This window comes from Rhinolophus ferrumequinum, chromosome 2 (assembly GCF_004115265.2).
Source record: "Rhinolophus ferrumequinum isolate MPI-CBG mRhiFer1 chromosome 2, mRhiFer1_v1.p, whole genome shotgun sequence".
NCBI lineage: Eukaryota > Metazoa > Chordata > Mammalia > Chiroptera > Rhinolophidae > Rhinolophus > Rhinolophus ferrumequinum.
In genome coordinates this window covers 104,317,999-104,329,888 of record NC_046285.1, presented here as the reverse complement: position 1 = coordinate 104,329,888, position 11,890 = coordinate 104,317,999, and positions in this window count along the sequence as shown.

Below are 11,890 nucleotides of genomic sequence, written 5' to 3'. Positions count from 1 at the left end.
ATAACAACCTGCCAAAGCATCATGTGTAAAAGGGCAAACAGGAGAGGAAAGAGACGTGCTAAGAAAAGCGGCAATGGAACAGGTGCCTGAACCTTACCTGCCTTCCCAGGAAATAGGGAGGTAACCCCTCTGTCCACCTCGCAGAATCGTCTTAAGCAAAAGGAGCATGTGCTTTGTAAACCATTGACAGTACACAACCTCAAGGTGGTAAATTATCTGTAGGTAGCCATCTGTGCCCTTTGCCAAACCCACATTCTGCAAACACATTTAAGTTGGTATGTTACATTATTGTTGGGAGAAAATTTCCTTATCATTTATTTTGTTTTTAAAGGATTTAACTAAGAGTTGTAAATTGGCTGATTGAAAAGATTTCCTGGAGTGACACAAAGGGTCGTGGATCCCCTGCCTCTTCTTGTGCCCTCTGCCCCTGACTGGGGTCAGTAGGCTTGAGGCCATCCTCGGTAAAGGGATGATTAATACATCGTCATTCTCATCAACAAGCACGGCTTCTTTAATTACAATCGTCAGTTATACCGCTGGTAACATAAATCTCTAATGTACTTTCTTATCTTCCTCAGCCAGTTATATTTTTTGTCCCATCGTTATAATTCTCAAAAGCTACAAATATTGCTTAGCCACTCTTCATTTTAGTCTGTCAAGCCATGTTTTAAGGGCAATACAGGCCTCTCATAAGAAAGTAAAATATATTAGTGTCAGACTGTAGAGAAAATATATTCAATTGAACCGACTACACACTCCTGCTCACTGTGATAGTCCAAGATTTTGTAGAGGAAACACACACACTGTTTTATACTAATCTGCTAATTTAAATGTGCCCTCAGATACTAGTAACAAAGAGTACTTCTGTGGTTCACTGAGACCTAAACCACTTCCAAACTGGAGCTCTACCATATCAACAAGTGGCCTCAAAACTTACTACGAGGAGCGGGGTGGGCATTTAGCTCAGTTGGTTAGAGCATGGTGCTAATAACACCAAGGTTGTTCATTCAATCCCTGCATCGGCCACTGTGAGCTGCGCCCTCCTTAAAAAAAAAAAAAAAAAAAAGTCAATTGTCACCCCAATAAATTAAAAAAAAAAAAAAACCTCACTACTAGAAGCAAAGGAAAAGCCTGGAGTACTCACACCTGTTCTTCTATGCTTCGACCCAGAAGCCACATCTGACAGTTCTGTTTACAGTCTATTGGTTAGAACTGGTCATGTGACCTCAACCGAATAGCAGGGGAGATGCCATCTTCTGTTGTACCAGGAAGAGGAATCTTAAATGGAATTCGGTAATTCTTTTTCTATCTTAACGGGTAAACACAAAGGCCCACTGGGAACTCATAGCCAGAGTTCATACGTTGATGTGAGAGCTCAGAAGGGTGGGTTTCAGGGAAGAAATCCCAAAGCAACTGACTGTAAAGATACCTTTAATTTTATACCCCATGTATCTTGTGTTTATTGAAACAGAATGGATTCACACTTATCTTTGTCTTAATAAACAGAGCATTCTGAGCACAATTAAGCTTTTTTTTGGTGGTTACAAAAGCAGCTTGGTGCAGTGCAATATAAAAAAGGCTGGGTCCCATCTCCATCCTGCCAATTAACTAAAAAAACTGGAAGCAAGTCACAATCCTGCTGCGTCTCAATTAACTTCTTCTGCTGCAAAAGGGAGAAAATATATTTGTTCTGCCCAAATCAAACGCTGTTGTGTATGAAAGTGTTTTCTAATGGTACAGAGCTATTTTTAATTGATTGGGTTTGGGTTGTTTTGTTTGTTGGTTGGGTTTTTTTTGTTTTGTTTTGTTTTTTAGCAATTAGCTTCTTTTTCTATAACTCACCATGTTACAGTTTTGCTTTGAAAATAAGACAATAAATTAGGCAAACAAAATTTCACCCTGCAATGGTTCCTCCTTCTGTTTAATACTTTAAATGCAATCTACATAATAGTGAGTTTACACATCTACATTTTGCTCCTCGGTGTAACATATTAGGCAAAAATACAATCGGCATCTATGTGGATCATTTTCAACTGAAAGTTTTGTTTTTGCTCCAAGCCTAATTGGTGGTACCGCTGGCTTATAAACACTGTCTAAAGAATACAATGAAAGGAAATTTCCTCAGGTGCTTTTTTTGTTTTTTTACTTTTCATTATGGGAAGTATCTAACATACACTGTAGTATGCAGACTAATGCCCTCCCTGTCGTACGTTACACAGAAAGAGGAACTGAGGCTGCAGATGGAATGAAGGTCACGGATCATCCTGAGATGGGGACATGATCCTGGGTTAACCCAGTGAACTCAAAATAATTACAAGGGGCCATAAAAGCAGAAAACATTTCCTCGCAGATGAGAACCAGAGAGATGGCAGCATGAGAAGGACTCAACCCGCCCTGGAGGATTTGAAGACGAAGGAAGAGTCACAAGCCGAGGAACAGACAGCTTCTGGAAGATGAAAAGACAAGAAAACAGTCTCCCCTCGAGCCCCCAGGGAGGAACGCGGCTCTGCTCTGCTGGCACCATGATCGTGGCCCAGGAAGACCCAGGTTGGAATTCTGACCTACACAACTATGAGATAATAAACTTCCACTGTGTCAGAGAGCTACGTTTCTGGTTATTTCTCACAACACTTACAGAAAACTAATATATATGTGAAAGTAGAGAGAACAGTGTAACAACCTCCCATGTACTCATTAGCCAACTTCAATAATTATCAACTCATCTTTTTTCATAGACATACCCACCCGCTTCCTCCCAATTACATCAAATTATTTTGAAGCAAATCCCAGACATCTTTCAATACTTAAATATTCCAGTATGTGTCTGTAAAAGACCAGGACTCTTCTTTTAAACATAACCATAATAGCATCTAAAATTTAATGATAATTCCATAATATTATTAAATATACAGTGTGGGTTCACATTTCCCCCGATTAGATCAGAAATGTTTTATTAGAGTTTATGTGTGTGAATCAGAAGACAAAAAAAAAAAAAGCCATAATTGCAATTGATCAAAACGCTACTTCATTCTCTCTTAATCCATAATATCCTCCCCACCCCACCCTTTTTTCTCCTTACAGTGTATTTGTGGAAGAAACCGAGTTCTGTGTCCTGTAAAGTGTCCCACCAGCTGGGACTTCACTGTCTGCTAGCCTGTGTCGTTAGTCAAGATATCCGTCTGTCCCCTATGTTTCCCACGCATTGGTAGTTGGATAAAGAGGTTTGATCCAATTCAGTATTGTTTGGAGGTTTTTTTACAAGAATAACTCATAGGTGTATTGTTCAATTCTAACAGAAGGCCCATAAAATCTGGTTGTCTCTCTTTTTTGTGATTATATATAGCCATTTAAAATTATTGCTTTGATCCATCACTTGAAAATTAAGGGTTGCAAAATGGCAACATTCACAGCCTATCATTCCTTATTTATTACCTTCAATACAGCTTTAAAAAGAAACTCCTCCTCATCAAATATGTCATCATCATGCCTTAGGCCCAGATGGCAAATATTATAGCTCTGCGGTCCACACAGTCTCTGCAACCACTCAGCTCTACTGAGTAAAAGCTGCCCCCTCCCCCAACTGCCACTCTAAATGGATCTATTGGCTTCTCAGAGTGATGGCTGATGATACCTTCCTTCTCTAATCCTCCAGGTCTGCCTTTCCAACCGCCTCTTACCCATTCCTCCCAGTCTCATTTCCTCCAGTGCAACCCTGCTCCCATCTTGGTTCTGCTTCCTTGCTCGACAGCTATAACCAAAGTACAACATACCTTTAGTAAAAGGGCCCAGCCACCACCCCCCACCCAGAGAAAGGAGACGTGCTGTGGGAAGCGCCTGCTCACCTGCACTTTATTTAGGTTTGGAACTAAGCCTGTGTTCAGGACCTACGTCTGTCTCCTAAGTGCCCTCAACTCGGTTTAAACCTCTCAGTTCTCATCTGGGAACTGAACGGACTCCAGTTAGCACCCTGCCTACTGGTTGCTGAGGACATAGTGAAGATTACACATGTAAAGACGAGGTGGGGAGAGAATGGAGGCAGATTCCTAAGATGGCAAAGTAGATACATGCTGTGCTCACCTCGTCCCATGAACACATTAAAATTACAACTAAATTATAGAACAATCAACCTGGAGAACCATCTGAAGTGTGGCTGAACAGAAGTTTCATAACTAAGGATATAAAGAAGCCACATTGAGTCTGGCAGGAGGGGTGGAGACGCAAAACGGCCAGCCCCAAATCTCCATGTGGTGGGTGAAAATGGGAAGATATCTTGGTCACAGAGTTTCCCCCCAGAGGAGCAAGGGAGCCCAGCCTCACACCAGGCTCTCCAGCCCAGAGTACTGGCGTGGGGAAGAGGAGCCCCCAAAACATCTGGCTGTGAAAAACAGTGGGGATTCTGACCATCTGGGTGGGATGGAAGGCTGCGGGAAACCCAGACATCCTCTTAAAAGGCCCGCACACAGATTCACTTGCAGGCACTCACCTTGGGCTCCAGCGGAGGGATGGTGATTCAGGGGGCATCGGAGATATACAGGGGACAGACTGAGGTGTGTCGTTTCAGGTAAGGGTTGGAAGATAGTCACCCTTTTCCCTGAGTGGGGTTCTCATCCCATGCAGCTGACAGGCAGACGCCATCTTTCCAATGTTGAGCCCGCCCCCTATGCTTACGGTCAAATCTGAATCTGATTGGCCTGGTGAGCACTGGGGCTCCACCCTGATGACTCAGGTGGGACCCCGCCCCACCCAACTCCGTACTGCAGGAGGCTTTATCAGAGGCTGAACCTTACCAGAGCCGGCAACCTGCAACAGGCAGCAGCAGGCCTTGGTGTGTCCTGGAATTCATTTTGTGGAGCTACCTCAGGCCCAGTTCTGGTGGCTGCCATCCTCGGTTCACAGCGTGGCCTCTCCCACACGCCTCCAGGTCCAGCATAGGCAGTGACCAACTGTGGATCGCTTTGTAGCTCCTACCAGGTAGTTCCCAACCAGTCACAGGCAGTGGGTGACCTAGGCCTACTCAGAAGACCTTCCCAAGAGGCCCCAGAACCAACATACTTGGAGGTTGGCTTCAGACCACAGCAGAGCACCATCTAATTAGCCTCACAAGTGGCACACACAATGGGAGGTCTCAACAGGCACCAGAGCCCACTGGGGGGAATCCCACTCCATGTGGTGAGCCCTCCACACAGCAGCCCATAAGCTGTGGATGTGACCAAACCCCACAGCCAGTCAGCCTGAGAGTTAATCCCATGCACTGATGTGCCAATAGCAACCAAGGCTCAAACATAACATGAGGGCACAGACACCCCATACAAGGGACATTCCTGAAGCACCCACTGCAGTGACCAGGGAGACCATGTCACTGCGCCCCACAGGGCACCCACTACATTAGGCCACCCGGCCAAGATTAGAAGACATAGCAGATCTACCTAATACACAGAAACAAATATAGAGGCAGCCAAAATGAGGAAACAAAGAAATACATCCCAAATAAAAGAACAGGAGAAAACTCCAGAAAAAGAACTAAATGAAATGAAGGCAAGCAACCTACCTGAGACAGAGTTCAAAACAACGGTTATTAGGATGCTCAAGGAACTTAGTGAGAACTTCAATAGAGAGATAGCAAGCATTTAAAAAAAGGACATAGAAGCCATAAAAAAGAACCAGTCAGAAGTGAAAAATACAATAACCGAAATGAAGAATGTACTACAAAGAATCACCAGCAGACTAGATGAAGCAGAGGATTGAATCTGCTATTTGGAAGATAAGGTAGAAGAAAACACCCAATCAGAACAGCAAAAGGAAAAAAGAATTTTAAAAAATGAAAATAGTTTATTTAAGAGAACTCTGGGACAGCATCAAGTGTAACAACATTTGCATCATAGGGGTAACCAGAAGGAGAAGAGAGAGAGCAAGGGATTCAGAACCCATTTGAAGAACTAATGATGGAAAACTATCCTGACCTGGAAAAGAAAATAGACATACAAGTCCAGGGAGCACAGACACTCCCAAACAAGGTGAACCCAAACAGGCCCACCCCAAGACACATAATTAAAATGAGAAAGGTTAAAGACAAAGAGAGAATCCTAAAAGCAGCAAGAGAAAGGCAACTTAGTAACTTATAAGACAGCCCTCATAAAATTGTCAGCTGATTTCTCAACAGAAACTTGGCAGGCCTCAGGGATTGAGGAGGAGATGCCATTCAGCCCATAATAGCTCCCTCCTGTCACCTCATTCCTTTGCTCTACACCATAGTATACGTGTAAACCTCTATTGTCTCTCTCCTCCATAAACTTGGCACTTAAAGCAGTGCTTCTCACACAGGAAGCCATTTTTCTGCACAAATGAATAAGCTTATCATTTGTGAGAGCCAAGCCAGAACGTGCTTGATTTTATGAGCTGGAGGGTGGGCCTGGGTTTCCAATAACCGGGCTGAAAGGCAGTGGGACTGCTGTGTGGAGCTCCGAAAAGGGAGAGGAAAAAGATCAGCGACACCCCTTCCTGCATCCAGGGTCTTAGAATGGATGTGAGATCCTGGGTGCTGGTGTGCTCTGCAGGTGGCATGACAGGCATTTAGCAATCGGGCTTAAGTTCATCCCTTTGTCTTCGTCTAAGGAGACAAAAAAAAAAAGAGTTGCCTGAGTTAGGATGCTTTTAATGATGAGAGAAACTTTCTCCAAATAGTTTTAATCCAAGGGGCAATTTGTTGGCCCACCTGGCTGACGAGGTTCCTGGGGATCCTACAGGATTGGAGGGGGAGCTAGTCTGTAAGTGGAGAGGATCCCCAGGACTCCCTGGCAGTCAGTCTCTCCCCTGCTTTTGCTTGCAGATACCCTTGCTGTATTCCACTGTATCAGGTCCTCTCCCTGTGACAGAGACCATGGACTCTGCAGTAACAGCCTGCAGCAAGAGCAGGATCAATCCCTATGAAGCTCTCTGATTGGTTGGTTTGTGTCACATGCCCATGCCTTGGTCAATCGTGTTGCTGATGGAAGAGCTTGGTTGGCCATTCCTGAGTTGTGGCCCATTCCTGTGGCTCTAGGGGTATAGACAGTGATTAATACAGTATCTTTAGAACCTCCTGAGTTAAAGATGGGCTACTTTGTCCTAAGGACACAATGCTGCCCAGCGTCCACCAGAGATTGTTAGGCAAAGCTCTGCAAACCAAAGGAATAAAGCTGTAATTGTGAAATGACAGAGAATAGTGTGTTCATCTTTGGGAGAAGAACCTCTCTTCCACACACCTCTTAACACATACTTCTTAAGTAGCTGTCTATTTTTTCTGCCCATAGTCCATTTAAGTCCTGACTAGCTTAAATGAACGGCTGATAAGCATTTAGAAATTGGTGTAGCTACATTATTTCATTAAGCTCATGCAGGTGTACTGCCCTGGGAAGCAGAACTATAAGGTGGGTATAGAAAGGGTCACTTAGGTAGAAAATCACAGTGGTAACACACCCATGACTCTTTAGAGTTCTGGGACACTTTAGTCAGCATGTCCATGCGTCCCGGCCTTGTCTATGGACCATGATCAAACATGCTTCTCACCAAGCATCTGCGGCCACTCCCAACCCTCAGATGACAGAAGTTTCTGTTTATTCTATGTTTGCTTAAACAGCATTAAGGTCCTGAAGACTTTTGGCGGACAGTGGCCCTACTCAGTAATTGCTGGGAAGAGTTAAGTGAGGTAATATGTGTAATTGTATAAACCAATAGATAAGTATTAGCTAGAACCATATAAAATTGCTGATATTATATTGTTCACTTTCTACCTACAAAAATGGCTCACCTAATGTAAAGAATTGTAGGAAAATAGGGGACTGGTAGTAAAATAGGCAACTTTATCATTTTTTGGCAGGACAGGTAAGAATGGAATTTTGGATAAATGGCAACTAAAACTGGCAAAAGTTGAGGGCTAGAAAGAGGTGATATCGATTGTACTAGGTTTGCATTTGGCTTGTGCAAATTGTTATTTATATGAAGGCTTCAGAATGTGACTGTATTTGGAGGTAAGGTCAAATGAGGTCACTGGGATGGGCCCTACTCCAATCTGACTGGTGTCCTTATAAGAAGAGATTAGAACTCAGACAGACACACAGAGGGATGACCACATGAAGACATAGGAAAAGATGATCACGTACAAGTCAAGGAGAACGGCCTCAGAAGGAACCAGCCTGGCTGACACCTTGATCTTGGATTTCCAGCTTCCAGAACTGAGAACAAATACATTTCTGTTAAATCACTCAGCCTGTGGTATTCTGTATGGCAGCCCAAATTGACTAAGACACATGGAAACGTAATTTGACTTAGAGCAAGTGTCAATGAAAGGAAGAGCAGTCTGAGCTCTTAGCCTTGGAGTGCTCCAGAATGCTGGCTGGCAGGGTTAGAAAGGGGTGGGTGGGGTGGGGCCAGCAAAGGAAACCAGGAGGTGAGGTGAGAGGAAATACAGCAAGATGTGGTGTCCCAGAAGCCAGGGGACGGGAGTCTTAGGAAGGAGGCTAGGCTCTGGGATATCAGATGGCACTAGGGCTCCAGCAAGATGCAGCTGCCAGCCAGATGGAGAGCACTGGAGATTCCACCAGAATGATTACTGTGCAGGGACGAGGTGAGGAGAAAATGGGAGCTGAGGAGGAGTGGCAACAAGAAGGCTGTTCTTTGGAGAAGTTTTAGTGTTAAAGGAAGAGAAAGAGAAAGGCAAATGAAGGAGGTCTAGAAAGTTGTCTCTGAGTGGGAAGTGAGAGAGCATGTTTGTGTGCTGTGAGAATGTTCTAGAAGGGAGGGAGCAACTGGAACTGCAGATAGGGTGGGAGGAGAGAGTGATGGGAGTGGAGTCTGTGAGGGGAAGCAGAATGACAGGTGGGGAGGATGGTCATTGAGGGGACCACAGAGGGAGGACAAGGCCTGGCTGGAGGGTGGGGAAGAGTAGGCCTTTGATCCTCAGAAGACATTCCACTCTCCGCCCATCTCCGGGCATCCCACACCCCCCGCCCCTGACACACATCCCTACACCCCCTGCCTCTCTCCTCCAACTTCTCTTTTATTTCTGAGACAGGCTGGGGATGCAGCCTGCAAAGAGCGTAGGTGGACAGCGATTTCCAGGTCCGCAGTATCACAAGAATTATGGCAAATACACGCTAACATCAAAGAAAACACATCGGTTTCAATCACTTTATTTCCATTTAAGTGACACTTTGAAAGATCAAGGATCCATTCTACACCTCAGAGATAAATCAGCGTGGAGATTCTAAACCGTATCAATCCACAAGGCTTGATTTCTTAAACTTAAATGACAGCTTTTAAAAAATATAAATATACCTGAGAGAAAGAAAATGCTCTGGGCATATAATTTCTGACAGGATACCTCGGCCCTCCCCACTCACCGAGACCCTGCCCCGCTAAGGACCCTCCAAGAGTTAGGGCCCCACGTCTTTGTTTCCAAAATCCAAGTGAAACAAGAAATCACCATCTTTTACAAAGTCAGCACGTCAAGGTTGTTCAGCATATTTTTCTAAACATATAAAATCAAAGTCAAATTTTAAAAATATTTTCCCAAGCACAAAATATAGAAATCATATAGAATAAAATAAAAAATTGTCCAGTTTATACCATACGTTGCCCAATTTTCAGGAAGAGCCCAAGTTTATGTCTATCTACAGTTTAGAACTGACGTAAGTGCAGTTATGCTATTTTAATAATTTAATTTTTATTAGATCATGTACCATTATTAATAAATCATAATATATATGCCCACTCTCACAATATGATAAGAGTCTAGCAGATCCCACTAAAATACAGGGAGACAACATTTTCAAATACCAATCGGTAACATATAAATTTACTTTTATTTCTTGTCTTTCAGGAAAAACAAAATTTGACCACAAAGTCTCCTCCATTGGCATTAAACAATTTCCAGTCATGCTGGATTTTTCTTGATGTCTTATTTGACCAGGTATAAAATAAGTCAATTCGCCCTCATTGGATATTTCCCAAAGCAGAATTTAACTAAGTGTGTCATCACCTCTTTGGTTTATCTCTAGGGACTAAAAGACTGGATGCTTGAGACCACTGACTTCCCCGAACTATGTGTGTGGCAGGAGCAACAGGCCAGGCTGTGGAAAAGCCACACTGGCACCCTAGCTCTGTATGCATCAGGCACCAATTTCTTAAACCAGAGAACGGAAGTAGTAGAACAAACAGACCTCGCAAAACAATGTGACACCAAAAAGTACATTTGGCTGTGGAATTCATTTTTCCACTTACATATTTAAGGTTGATTATATCTGATAAGGAAGAAATTGGGTTTTTTTTTAATTAAAAACTAATTTGTTGTTTGTCAGTACTCCAGTCGGCAAACCCAAGGACGCATTCTTGCTTCCTCACCTCTGTGCCCATCCAGCCCTTCACGGCTCTCTGCCCCACACGGGACGGGTGGCTTCACCACTCATCGCCAGGGCCAATCTGAGAGCAGGGGCCCCTTCCTGGTAGTCATATTTGCAAAGCAGGAAAATAGAGAAGAATCCATGCTTCTAAGTGTCCAGGGGCCACAAGCTTCAGATCCTTCCATCTATATTCAAACAGAGAATGTAAGCATGTTTCCTCTCCCACAGACATAATTAAGAGTTTATTTCAAATACATCTCAGCCCATGATAAATTTTCCTGCTGTTCACATACAGATTTTTGAATCATGTGGAACTAAACAGAAACAAAAATAGGTGGCAATAACAATCTATAAAAGAGGTTCAGGAATTGATGTTTGAAGGGAATTCAGAGTTCACTACATCGACTCCAGCCCACCCTTTTGCCTGAAAACCTGTTTGGGGAAATCACCTTGAAACCCAATAGATATTTATCAAGTATCTCCTCTCCACCAGGCACCCCACCAGGGATCCAAAAAGAGAGAAGAGGAAGCCTGACAAAAGTTCACGATCTCCTGGGAAATTGCTAAGATGTCAGTCCTGATGTGACAAGTGCTGAAAATTAATTCTTTGCAAAAAATCATGAGAAAACAAATACTTCCAAATGGGAGACACAGAGAAAAGATATGTATCTTCTAATCCATTTTTCAAAGGAGGAGGCACAGCAGCTGTTATATTAACTCAGACTTCTGAATTATGCCATCTATCACAGTCTGGAGAATCTTCGTGTGGGGAGTCCATGAGAATCACCCAGGCCCGGCCTAGCTCCTTTCAGCCTGTGGACCAAGGCTATGTGTGCAGATGACTAAACAGCGGTGCCCGCACAGCTCTTGCTTGGAAGAAACACAGCCATATTCAATAGGCTATTTGATATCTTCCACTTTATTTCACTCTGTTTTATTCTGTTTGGAAGTTGGCATTCGGGAAAATCTCTGAATAATGTGACTGCTGCCCATCGCTGCAGCCCGTGTTTCCTCCACACCACAGGTGGCATGTGTCACATACCTGCTGTGTAATAAGTGTGTGACTGTGCAAAAGTGAGAATAAATGAGATCTCTCAAGCTCCATGCTGTCATCGCAATGGCTGAGGAGAGCCCTGGGGGCGCCTGTTCTTTTACATCCTATGTAAGCAAACGTGGCCTTGCTCTTCTTACTGCCCGTCACAGGCTCTTGGGTAGAGCAAAAAACTTTCAGAAACCAGCTGCCACTGAGTATAGTGCCTCTAGTCAGAACCTCGGAACACACACATACACACACACAAACACACACACACACACACACTCCACATATATACACGACACGACACACAGAGCACATTTCTCACACACACTCCACACTCACACACCATACCCCCCCACACACACACACACACACTGATAGAAGCCACATGTCTAGTGTTGAACCCACATTCTTTTGAGAGATGGCCTGTTTTGCAAGGGCTATAGGGAGAGAACAGTGGAAAGTGGGCTGGATTGGA